General features: G+C 40.2%; 1 long non-coding RNA gene across 1 annotated transcript; it reads right to left on the bottom strand.

Moving 5' to 3' along the window:
• Positions 1 to 1,629: 1,629 nt before the first annotated feature.
• LOC120797666 lies at positions 1,630 to 2,478 on the bottom strand. The gene is made up of 3 exons (XR_005708562.1): positions 2,294 to 2,478; positions 2,049 to 2,107; positions 1,630 to 1,739 (listed from the first exon to the last, which is right to left on the bottom strand). It is a non-coding gene; the product is annotated as an uncharacterized LOC120797666 (long non-coding RNA).
• Positions 2,479 to 12,197: the final 9,719 nt, after the last annotated feature.

Genomic DNA, 12,197 nt, shown 5'->3' with positions numbered 1-12,197 from the left:
CCAGTTTTGCCTGTTTGTGACGGCGGCACTGGGCAGCTGCCTTCCTCTCCCTGAGAGTCAGGTGCGGTGACTCTAGGGGAGATCCTGTTTGATCAGACCGGACACTGGCATTAATGGCAGGTTGCGGGTGCTGAACGGCTGCTAAAGGCTTGTACATGAGGTGGAAGATGAAGCCATTGGAATAACTGGAAGGCATTGGTGGAGAAAGAAAGACAGCAAATAATTAAATGATTCAAATGTAACAGAGAACAGGTCAAGGATGTCAAATAGAGCTCAGTCAAAATGTTTCATAACTGAGAGCAATGGTGGACTAATAAGTGCAGCACAGTCAGAACATGCCCAGGTTAACAGGGGATTTCCCAGCTTAGGAGTGGTTGAGTTTATGTGATGATAGACAGTTCTCCAGTGCTGCAGTCCAACATCTTTTGTCTATTTAGATTCAACTTTTGATCACTGAACAAATAGTACAAATCTGCACACACATTTCCTCGCACCAGTGCCTGAATTGGAATAATAAAGATGTGGATAAACTAAACCAGAAGCTGCGTGACATTCTGCTTTTATAGGTACCAACCGCAGAACAAACCACAATTTCTGAAGCATGTTTCTGAAGCTTTTTGACATCTGTCACTTGTCTGCATCTGATAATCTTTTTTTTTTTTTTGTCAGTCCACACTGACTCTCACTGATGAGATGTGTCCGCATTTTTTTTTTTGAACACGTGAATCCTCCCGGTCAGTGGACTGAAAGATGGACACTAAAGTAGTGCCTCTTGCCATAAAGTTTCAAGTAAAAAAATATTAGTAGAATATTAGTAGAAACTGCAGCTGATGCAACCCTTCTTCTCAAAGAGTTTTTGCCTAATTATAATTTAATTATTAAATTAATATTTAAGTAAATATCAAAGATCTGTAAGCAGGTTGAATTAGCTGAGAAGGCAGAAACAGTGTTCATGTTCAAAACCCGCAGTTACAACCAAGAACAAGAACAGAACAAGATATGAAAGGATGACTAAACATGTATCTGACAAACCGAAGAATCAGCTGTGTAACTTTAAACCATTTTTCTCACGAGCTACTCGCTCCAAACACCGTAGGTCCCAACGCAGAACTCTTAAGTTGACAGTTTAAAATATTGATTTGCTCTGCATGGAAGTTCAACCTGGACATTGATCCTGAAACTGATGCGAAGGGATCACCTGGATCATTTCTCTATAGAAGAGTTGGCACTCTGACGGTCTGGTGGAGCTATAGAAGCACACACACGGTGAGTGAAAGATGTTTTCTTTTCTCTCCCAATCTTTCTTTGTCTGAGAACAGACACCAGCCAATAAAGAGCACATTAACCAGACAATGGCCCAGAGTCATTTTAGCCATTAAAGAATTTACAGTAACTGTCTACAACTGATTGAATTTGCTGCTGGTGATTTTTTCACTTTAACCAGTGGAAGTGGAAGCTAACCCTAACTGTAATACTGTGAGGAAAGAATCACACACATTTTGTAACAATGGTGTCCTGTACTCTGTATATTTACTAGACACTAAAAGTGATATCAAAATAGTATTTAAACATCCTCACCGTGGCAGCCTGTTGTCTCCTCCGTTGATGCGCAGCGGGCAGCGGAAGGGGTTGATCGTTGGTGGGGAGACAGTGCCCCCTGTGGCCTTGTTCATCACTCCCTCACTGCTCTCACATCTCAGCTCACTGATCTGGCAGAAGAAGGCTGGAACCCGCAGAGACTGCCATGGACACAGAGGAGGAGAAAGCCACGCCACAGTTAGAACAATCTATGTTCTGGTCATGTCCATAATTCTGGTCAAGAGGTTAGTTATCTTTCTAAATTAGTGAGGACATTTTGGTCGGTCTTCCCAACTTCAAAGGGCTGTTTGAGGGTACAGGCTTGGTTTTAGGGTTCAGGTTAGAATTAGGTTTAGGTTAGGGTTGGGGGCTGGGGAATGCATTATGTCAATGAGTGTCCTCACCAAGATAGAAGCGCAAGTGTGTGTGGGTGTGTGTGGGTGTGTGTGTGTTTTTCTTGTATTTATTACCTGGAGTTTGGGAAGAGTGCTGAACCAAGAGTCATTACGCAGGAAAGAAGGCTTGAAACCTGTGAATGAACACACACTCAGTGGGGATCATAAAACACCAGCTCAGAGACAAAGGCTGTCCGTTGAAGGAAGGGAAACTCTGGCTTCCTTCCCACCCTTCAACAGCACACAATACTCTTCACACGCACACACAGACACAAATTCACAAATACAAAACAAACATCTAACATAAAGCTGAGACTCACCGATGACCAGGTCAGGCTCAGGCTCCTGCAGAGTGTGGTAGGTGCTGCGGTAAACTCTGACTGTGATGCTCCTCTTGTCAGCTTTCTGATGTGGCGTCAGGCTGGAGTCAGTGATGGTCACGCAGCCATCCTGACAGAGAAGAGTCTGGTTAGTTTACTGGAAACCACAGGTTGTCTTAAGGTACTTTAAAATTCCTGCATCCACGTGACCACAAGGGTCCATGTGATGTAAATATTGCCATATACCTATGGCATCTGCACATTCTGCGTTCATTTTAAAATTGCATGAAAAAATGTGTGATTAGCCCGACAATTCAGCCATCCAGTTTAGTATAGACATGTGTGTCGCCCATTTTTGGACTATATCCGTGCCCTTGTGACTAGATGACCGCTAACATGACTAGATGATATGCTAACACATAGTCTGCTCCAGTAGAATAGATATTGTACAGTCTGAATGATGACATTTCTTTTGTTGAATTGACTAGTACTACACCTGTTGTCTGTGGGAGTAAAAGTGGATTTTTTTTTTTACATTTCCTATTCGAAATTTGCATTTTTTTAACCAAGTTTTTAATACGTCTTTTTCAGTTATACCTGTGGCCATCAGCTGCAGGAATGCTGCATCTGCAGTTACCATTTTTTTAGGCTCAGCAAGGGATTACTGAATTCTCACCCTTATAGTATGTATAGTAGTGACATTGTTATGAACATGTCAATGTAACTTGATACAGCTACCTGAATGCAACCTTTTTAAGCAACTAATTAAAAATACATACCGTATACAACAAAACTGAGTACACCCCTGTGCAATATCACTAAAATGTTAAATGATTCAAAATTGTATCATCTTGCAATAATTGTGTGATTTTTCTGTTGAAGTGTAGGGTATTTGATCTTATATATAATTTAAAAAAAACAGGGTACATAGACCACAGTGAAAATATAGGCCCCAAAGTGCAACCTCAATGCAACAAAAGTGATTACACCTGTGATTTCCAGTTAACACAGCACAGTGTATAGCCAAGGTTATAAAAGAACCTGTGAACATGGCTCCACATAGAAAGGAACTGCCTGAACAAGTAAGAAACCAGAATGTGAGACTTCATAAAGCTGGGAGAGGGTAACAGAGCATCAGTAGGCTACTGAACATAAGCTGCAACACAGCCACAGTGGTTAGGAGGTATAGGAAGAGCCTTACTACCAATTACAGAATGGGCAGTGGCCGTCCTTGAAAAATGATGACATGCACAACTTGCTATTTATGCTACCTTGCACTGAAAAACAGACGAGTAAGGGCTTCTGACTTGGCCCCATGATTATCTGTGGAAATTGGTGTTTCACTTCATTTTTGAAGTGTACAAACCCTGCAGACATGAAAAATTAGATTTTGTTCAAATGTTAATGCACTGTTACTTTTTATTTCATGAACATAAAACATAAAAAAAACTGTAATTGTGGCACGTGCAAAAGTTTGGACCCCCTACTACTACTTTTGAGGCCTTAATTGACTCATTAGGTCGTTTAAAGCAGGTCAGTTATCATTAGGATTTATCAGCTGATGATCAATTCTCTGACTCTTTAAACCTTGTGGTAACACTCGTCAACCATGGAATCCTCTAAGCAACTGACTAAGGATCGGAAAATGATGCTAACTGATGCTACAAATCAGGAGATGCAATACAAAGATATCAAAATTCTTCCAGCTTGAAATGTCCAAATTGTCATTAACAAATGGCAGTTAAGGGGAACAAGTTCTGGAAGACCAAGCAAACCTTCAGATAAAACTGTACGTCTGCTGAGCAGAAAGGCAAAGCAAAACCCCCATATGAGTGAAGAGGAGCTGCAGGAAGGCGTAACTGACACAGGAGAGGTGGTGCACCGATCCACTGTGCAGCATTGATGCACAAACAGGTACTGCATGGAAGATTCATCGGAAGGCAACCTTATCACAAAAATCAATGTCTGAAGTCTGGAAAGAAACATCTGGATTGTCAGAGTTGTTTTGGAAACAAGTGCTGTTGAAAGAAGAAGTTAAAACTGAGCTCCTTGGCCACAATCACCAAAGGTGGAAATATTCTGCTTTGGGCTCGTGTGAGGCTTTTGGAACAGCCTGCACAATCCCCTGACATCAACATCATTGAAAATCTATGGGATCCTAATCATGCTGTGTGTGTAAGACACCATAGACTCTTCGCTGCTACAAAAAGCAATTGCAAGCTGTGATATCTGCCAAATAGGGGGTTACTAGGTACTGAAGTAACAGGGTGTCCAAAACTTTTGTATATGCCATAATTACTGTTAACCCTCATGGGGGGCTATTAAACCTTTATCTATTACATTGTAAAAAGTCCCATTTCAGGAGTGATACTTAAAAGAGGGCAGTTTTCTTTTTCCGAAAGAATCAATAGACTAAATATTTTAAAGATAAACTTCGTGATTTTTTTTTCACAACACCAATAAATTCAATAAAATCTGCAAACTTCCTCAGTTTGCAAAGTTCACAGTTGTCTTTCAAAGCAACATTGAGCTGGGAGGACATGTAACAATGTATCAGTATGGGGCAGTGTGTAATAAATGTGTACTATTGTGTAAATGTGTACAGTAAAGTAAGGGAAAGTAAATTAAAGTCAAGTGAATTAAGACCTTCCTCTCAGGGATGCCCTGAACTTCCATAGCCCTAAGCAAAAATTTGATTTGGGCCACTTAACTTAATCTTTGTACAATGGCGCCACTGTTATTGTATCAGTAAATAGCAAGAACTCACAATACAAGTAATTATATGTAAGTACTGTATATCCATAGTGTGTAAATCATATATATTTGTTCTTCTTGGTCACTGAAACTTATTATTCCTATCTTCTAGTGCAAAATACCCACAATTTTCTGTATGAGGAACTGCCCTTTGTCACACCAAGAGGGAAGATGTCAACAGATTAACACCAGTTCAAAGGTCACATGAGGAAGTAGCACCGATAGTTCCTATTGGAAAAGACAGACAAGAGGCTCAGACTGAAGGTTACTTAAACAGGATGCAGAGTTTTTTGTAGCCCCTGCAAATACCACGAGCAGAGGACAGAAGGGTGGGAAAGCTGATGATACGCACACTGTTATAATGTCCTAAATGGCTACTTTAGCAGTTCCTTACAAATCAGTTTGCTCTGCATTCTGGCCATTGGCCATTTCATTTGCAAATGGAGCTGAAGAAACAGGTGGTATCTTGGGGTACATTTCCCAACATTCAATCAACATCGAACAAACTAAAGAGCAGGCAACATGCAGACAAACATGGGCTGTCAATGAACATTCTAAATTCGATTATATAATTGATGTGTGAAAAAAAACCAAACAAACACATTCGATCGTGAAAATTAGCATTCGACTGTGAAAAAAAGGCAGCACTACCGCGGCTGTCTGCCTTGCGAGTCCTCTCGCGGGCCTGGGCCACAGCACTGAAAGCGTGGCATGGTGGAGAGGAGTCACACAAAATCACTTTCACTGACTGAAAATGAAATGTAGTTCAAACTGAAACGAGTGAATAATTCAAGAGCAACCGTGTGGTAATGAAGGCAGAGAGTTCACAACCCAGAGAGAGCCGCAGAGAGAGCGATCTGTACTCAGAGCAATCTAAGCAGCCCTGTTTGGAAACACTTCGGATTTCGGTCGGTAGACGAGATAAAGTTGTATGCAGGCTATGTAAGCTACAGTTCCAGCACTGGCAACCTGAGGGCACATCTCGAAAATATGCATCCAAGTAGTTCTGTCTCCTGTTTTATTGGTTTGCACTCTTATGGACATAATGTGCAAAAATAGTTCAAACTATCACCGTCATTTTTGGCCAGTTTTGACAGCGCTAAGACAATCTAGCAGTCACTCATAGACTCTCAACCTTATTTTCAACAATATAACAAAACAGTATGGGTGCTTTGCATTCTGCTAATTCTGCCTTCATTCTTCCCTATTCCCCTGGCCTGTGACCCACAAATTGATTGAGGTCGACAGTAATTGAGGATGTTCCAATCCCTTAATTGCATCTTGGAGGCGACAAGGAAACATATCTCCACAGGATTATCCTATTGGGAAAGTTTTCACTAGAAAAGACCTGCTGTACCTGTGGTCTTTCACAAGGTAATTAGACTTTAGATTTTATTCAGGCCAGAACATTTAGCTGATATCGTCTCTGCTCTGATTTTTAAGTTATAAATATAAACCCATTAACATATTTTCATTTTCAATTTGTTTGTTTTAGTTGAGCAACCTACTGTTATGCCCTGACGCTGCAATTTATCTATAATCAAATGAAGCAATCATTAGATGCCAGGTCTTTTTTTCTTTTTAACTGTTGCTGTTTGACAGCTGAGATGCTTTTATCATGAGTAGTTTCCGTCTCCTCAAAATGACGCTGGAGAGAGCAAGGATGTCCCGTTTGGTGAATACAGTTACTTTATCCCCACATCTCTCTCTAACATCCCTGCTGGGAGAAGTTAAGATGCAAGGAAGAGACGTGAGAGAGGGCAATGAGGACCCACGTTAGCAAGATGGGAAGCACCCTACAGCTGTCTCACCCAGAAGGTCAACAGAGTGTGGAACTCCCTATAGGACTCAAGAATGTGAATCCTCAGCAACTGTTTCTTCAGGATGTGCAGCTCTGGAACTGAAAAAGGGAAACACACACAAACCCTTGTATACACATATATACCATACATATTAGCAGGAATAAAGAAACCTGCCATCATTTATAAACATTCATAGTCTGATTTAGACCATAATGTATCGAAATTTGAGACATGCTTAAGTTAACATATTAACATGCGAACCAGTTAGCATTACATAAAGGTTAGCTTGGTAACATGCTGAGATTATTTTGTTTTGTTTTGTCATAACCAATCAGTAGTGAGTGACCTATCTTTCCCACCAACATCATTTTCATTTTCAGTCAATCTGCAGTAGCGGTTTTCCCAAGAGCAGTTAAATGTTTCTCATGATCATCTACGAAAAACAGTTAGGTCCATAAGTATTTGGACAGTGACACAATTTTCATTAATTTTGCTCTGTACACCACCACAATGGATTTGAAACGAGGCCATCAAGATGTGATTGACGTGTCGAATTTCAGCTCTAATTCAAGGGGTTTTGACAAAAATATCACATTATACCGTTTAGGAATTACAGCCATTTTTATACATAGTCCATCATTTTCAGAGGCTCAGAAGTAGTTGGACAAACCAACATAATCATAAATATAAGGATTATTTTTAATACTTGGATGAAAATCCTTTGCAGTCAGTGACTCCCTGAAGTCTGGAACCCATGGACATCACCAGATGCTGAGTGTCCTCCCTTGAGATGCTTTGGCAGGCCTTTACTGCAGCCATTTACTACAGCCCTCAGTTTTGTCTTAAGTAAGTTAAGAACATGCTAAGTAGGGTTGAGGTCAGGTGACGGACTTGGCCATTGAAGAATATTCCATTTCCTGCCTAGAAAAGCTCTTGTGTTGCTTTCGCAGTATGTTTTGGGTCATTATCCATCTGTACTTTGATGCAGATACTTTGATCAGTTTTGCAGCATTTGGCTGAATCTGAGCATACAGTATAGACCTGCACACTTCAGAAATCATCCTGCTACTTCTATTAGCAATCACATCATCAATAAACACCACTGACCAAGTTCCATTGGCAGCCATACATGCCCATGCCATAACACTGCCTCCACCATGTTTGACAGATGATGTGGTGGCTTTGGATCATGAGCCGTTTCTTTCCTTCTCGATACTCTTCTCTTCCGATCATTCTGGTACAAGTTCATCTTGGTTTCATCTGTCCAAAGAATCTTGTTCCACAACTGGACAGGCTTTTTTAGATGTTTTCTGGCAAAGTCTACTCTGGCCTTTCTGTTCTTTAGTGTTACCAGTGGTTTGCATCTTGTGGTAAACCCTCTGTATTTACATTCATGAAGGTGTGTCTTGATTATAGACCCTGACAATGATATGCCTACCTCCTCGAGAGTGTTCTTGACCTGGCTAGATGTTGTGAAGGAGTTTTTCTTCACCAAGGATAGAATTTGGGGATTATCCACTTTAGCTGTTTTCTGTTGTCTTCCAGGCCTTTTGGTGTTGGTAGGCTCCTTTTTTCTTTTTAAGAATGTACCAAATTGTTGATTTGGCCACTCCTACAGTTCTGCCATCTGTCTGATAGCTTTTTTTTTTGTTTGGACCGCATATCGAATGTACCAATAAACAGCTACCAAATGCAAATTCAACACTTGGAATCAACTCCACACCTTTTATCTGCTTAATTTGTCAACAAATAAAGAGAGAACAGGACACACCTGGCCATGAAACTGACCGTCATTCAACTGTCCAATTACTTTTGAGCCTCTGAAAATGATGGACTATGTATAAAAAAGGCTGTAATTCTTGAATAGATAATGTAATATTTTTGTTAAACCCCTTATTGTAAAGCTGAAAGTCTACACTTCATTCACATCTTGATGGCTTCGTTTCAAATCCATTGTGGTGGTGTACAGAGGCAAAATTACGAAAATTGTGTCACTGTCCAAATACTTATGGACCTAACTGTTTTTCGTAGATGATCATGAGATACATTTAACTGCTCATGGGAAACCACTACTGCAGATTCTGTTGTTAGGTTACTCATTACTGATTGGTTGCCCGTTAGTGAACACTATATGACTCACTAGCATCTAAAAAGATAATAATTAGTAAAGGTGCTTGAAACAGCAGATAAGAAGCACTCAATATGGTGATAGAAACTGTGTTTATTATGTTACTGATTATTGTTTTACTCCTTATGCAAACCTAACCTAAAAGAGGAAGCTGTCTGCTGCTGCTGGAAATGTGGCTAAGGAGAGCACTGAGATTGAAACAAACCATCGGATCCATTGTTAATGTAAAAAAATAGATAAGTGCAGCTTTAAATCAAATTTTAACCTTAAACCCAGCTGGAGTTTCCTTTCTATCCTTGTTGAGACATTAAACCCTTACATGCCAAAAAAACAACAAGAGAAAAAACACTTACAATGCTTTGGGACCAGTGAAGTGATAATGTAGTAGATGGAGAGAGCAGAACTGAGTAGAGAAGCCACTACTGAGGACAGACTGAGACCTCTCCATTCATAGTACTGATGCCATGACACTGAGGGCAAGATATTAGCATAAACGTCAGAAATAGAAATTCATCAGTACAGTAACACAACAATTCATTGGAGTCCAAATACTGTCATTAGATAGAGATCAACTCTTGACATAAAATGCATGTCATTCTGATATTCAGTTTACATGCACTGTACATACCGAGTGGTTTCTTCAGGCAGAGAAGGTTTTGCGGGTCTGGACCAAACATCAATAACTCTGCTTCCTGTTTCAGAGGCTCATAGGCATTGCTGTGATCTGGAGACACACATTGTTTATATAAATCTCTTTTTATAAATTTTGTATTTGTTTCATTTTTAGGATAGGATGCAGCAAATTTCCTTTGCTGCATCCTATTCACAGTGGGAATACCCCAGGGATTTTATATTGGTTTAGATGCAAATATGTGTTGAGCCAACTAAGGTTAGGATTAAATAATGAAGGTAAGAATATGCCCTTTTTCACTTACAGAATCGCCCTGTACCAACCTTGGAGCCAGCTGCAGTAGGCATCCCTTGGGGTGATCTGAGGCTGGTTAGAGCGCAACAGTAGGCTCCAGCGCACCCAGTAGCTGCTAACCAGTTTGTTTTTGATCAGGAAGTTTTCCAAACTAAAGTTCTCTGATGTGACTTCTACAAAGAAGGTAGTAGAGAAATGAGAGACAGAGGTAAAGAAAGAGTGGAAAATTGCTTCTGATTCTGGTTATGAAAAAAAAAGATTAAAAAAATAATTACAAGAAAAAAATAAAACAATTAAAATAATCATGTTTGTTTCAGTATAATTTAAAACTAGCTGTTGTTATTCTATTTCTTGCACTGGGATCACACCAGACATGACAGCAAAGCGGTGTATATGCTGCAATCAAACACACAACATAAGAGAAGTGAGTTTGGCGAAACAGGTGAACTGTGATACATTTATTCAATATGCCTAACTGTGTGATCCCATCGCAAGATGGTCTGTAGTTTTACCTAATGTCTTAGAGAGGACGGGAATGATTGAAACTGGGATACGGTGATCCATAACTTAAAACAAATGTGGGCCAGAGGCAGAAAGTGGGGGTGTTAATGGCGCCTTCCCTACTTCCAACCCCCCTACTTGTGACTACCTTGCTTGGATCACACCCATCTTCGAAGTAGGCCTTCATTTTGATCACCTCTACACACCTGTAAGGTTTCATGACTCTATCTTGCACAGTTGTGACGTTATTGTGGGGACAAAATCTGTACATAGACTATATGCTAAATGTTGGAAATGATTTCTTCCTACTTTTGAGAACATTTGTAAAGAATTTATAGTTGAAACTTTTTTTCTTTTTTTCTTTTTCCTCTGCTACATGCAGACTTATGCCTTGTCTTATGGACTGTAAGAAATGTGACCGTTTACTCCACAGTTTTTTTTTACCTGCCATATGGAATCCACTGCATGAATAGAGAAATGAATTCTCTAACAATTACTCATTTCTAACATGTAATAATTTCTAATACATGTAATGGACTAAATGTTACTTATAATAATGTAGATGACAGTATTTTCTAGATTTTAGATTTAAAAGCCACAGATAGAGATAAGATGTCTCTGTACTGGTATATGCCTCTACCTGCTGCATAGCTGAACGGCAGGTCTGCCAGCTGGGCCTCGTGGTCCATGTAACTGGCCAGTTTGGTACACCAGTTCTCATGCTCAGAATCTGTTAGGGAACACTTGTTTTCACAGTAAAAAACTGCCTTGCACTGGGAGCTGTGGAGAGACACAGAGACAGGCATTTACAGATGGAGATAGGGGGGCACAGAGTGAACAGCCAGTACCAAAGCAGGAAATCAAGCACAAGCAGAGGAAGGAATTGAGATAAGACAAATAGTGGTGAAAGGAGAACTGATATGAAAACACTGTGGCTTTATGAAGCACGGAGAGAAGAGAAGGATTTACTAAAAGAACAAAACACGTGATAAGAAGCCGGCATGTGTCAACAGGAAGGAAACAATGTGTGGAAATAGCTAACATTTCACAAGAACGATAGACCTTCTGTCCCTCACTTGGCCTGTTTTACCTAACCAATGCAGTACACGCAGTTCCCCAAAGTCAGACAGTTTCCAAATCTTAAGTCCCTGAAACTACTGATAATGTAAATCAGTCGTCTCCCACATGCATCTGTTAAGTAAAACCGAAGAACCCTACCTTCTAGAACCACTTCTCTACAAAGCAAAGGCTTATATTTAGCATCACGTCAACTATTTGAATATGAAGTTAACTTAACACAGGAAGTGAGAAATCCAAACTACGGATTCAAATGTAAAACTTTCTGTTAAACTCCAATAAGTAAGCTTCTGCGGGATTTTTCTCCATTTCTATCCAAACCAACAAGACATGTTTTTGCTGACTTTAACATACAGGATTTGTGGGTAATGAAGTCCCTTCATTTTTCAGAAATTCAGCCAGTTAACTTGCTCTTTTCATTGGGCCCGCTGAAGTGCCAGGTTGCCAAGTGACACATGAAAACCATTTGGCTACTCCACAGCAGAGTAACCAGTTGAGCTGTAGTGACAGCTGACAACAGTTTGGATCGACCTGTAAGAGGTTTACCACAGTACATACCAGTGTTAGACAGTGCTGACAGTGTTTGCACATGCAGCAACGCAGCCACATTAGAGTAGATCCATAACTTGTTTCTGCAGGGGACAATGAAGTTAATACACTTGACCTGCAGTCCCTGTTAGTGGGGAACACCTCAGCCATCTATTCACATGATCTACA

Source organism: Xiphias gladius, chromosome 12, assembly GCF_016859285.1.
Source record: "Xiphias gladius isolate SHS-SW01 ecotype Sanya breed wild chromosome 12, ASM1685928v1, whole genome shotgun sequence".
Lineage (NCBI taxonomy): Eukaryota > Metazoa > Chordata > Actinopteri > Istiophoriformes > Xiphiidae > Xiphias > Xiphias gladius.
Note: the sequence above shows the minus strand (reverse complement) of the source record. Positions and strands in the feature narration are given on the sequence as shown.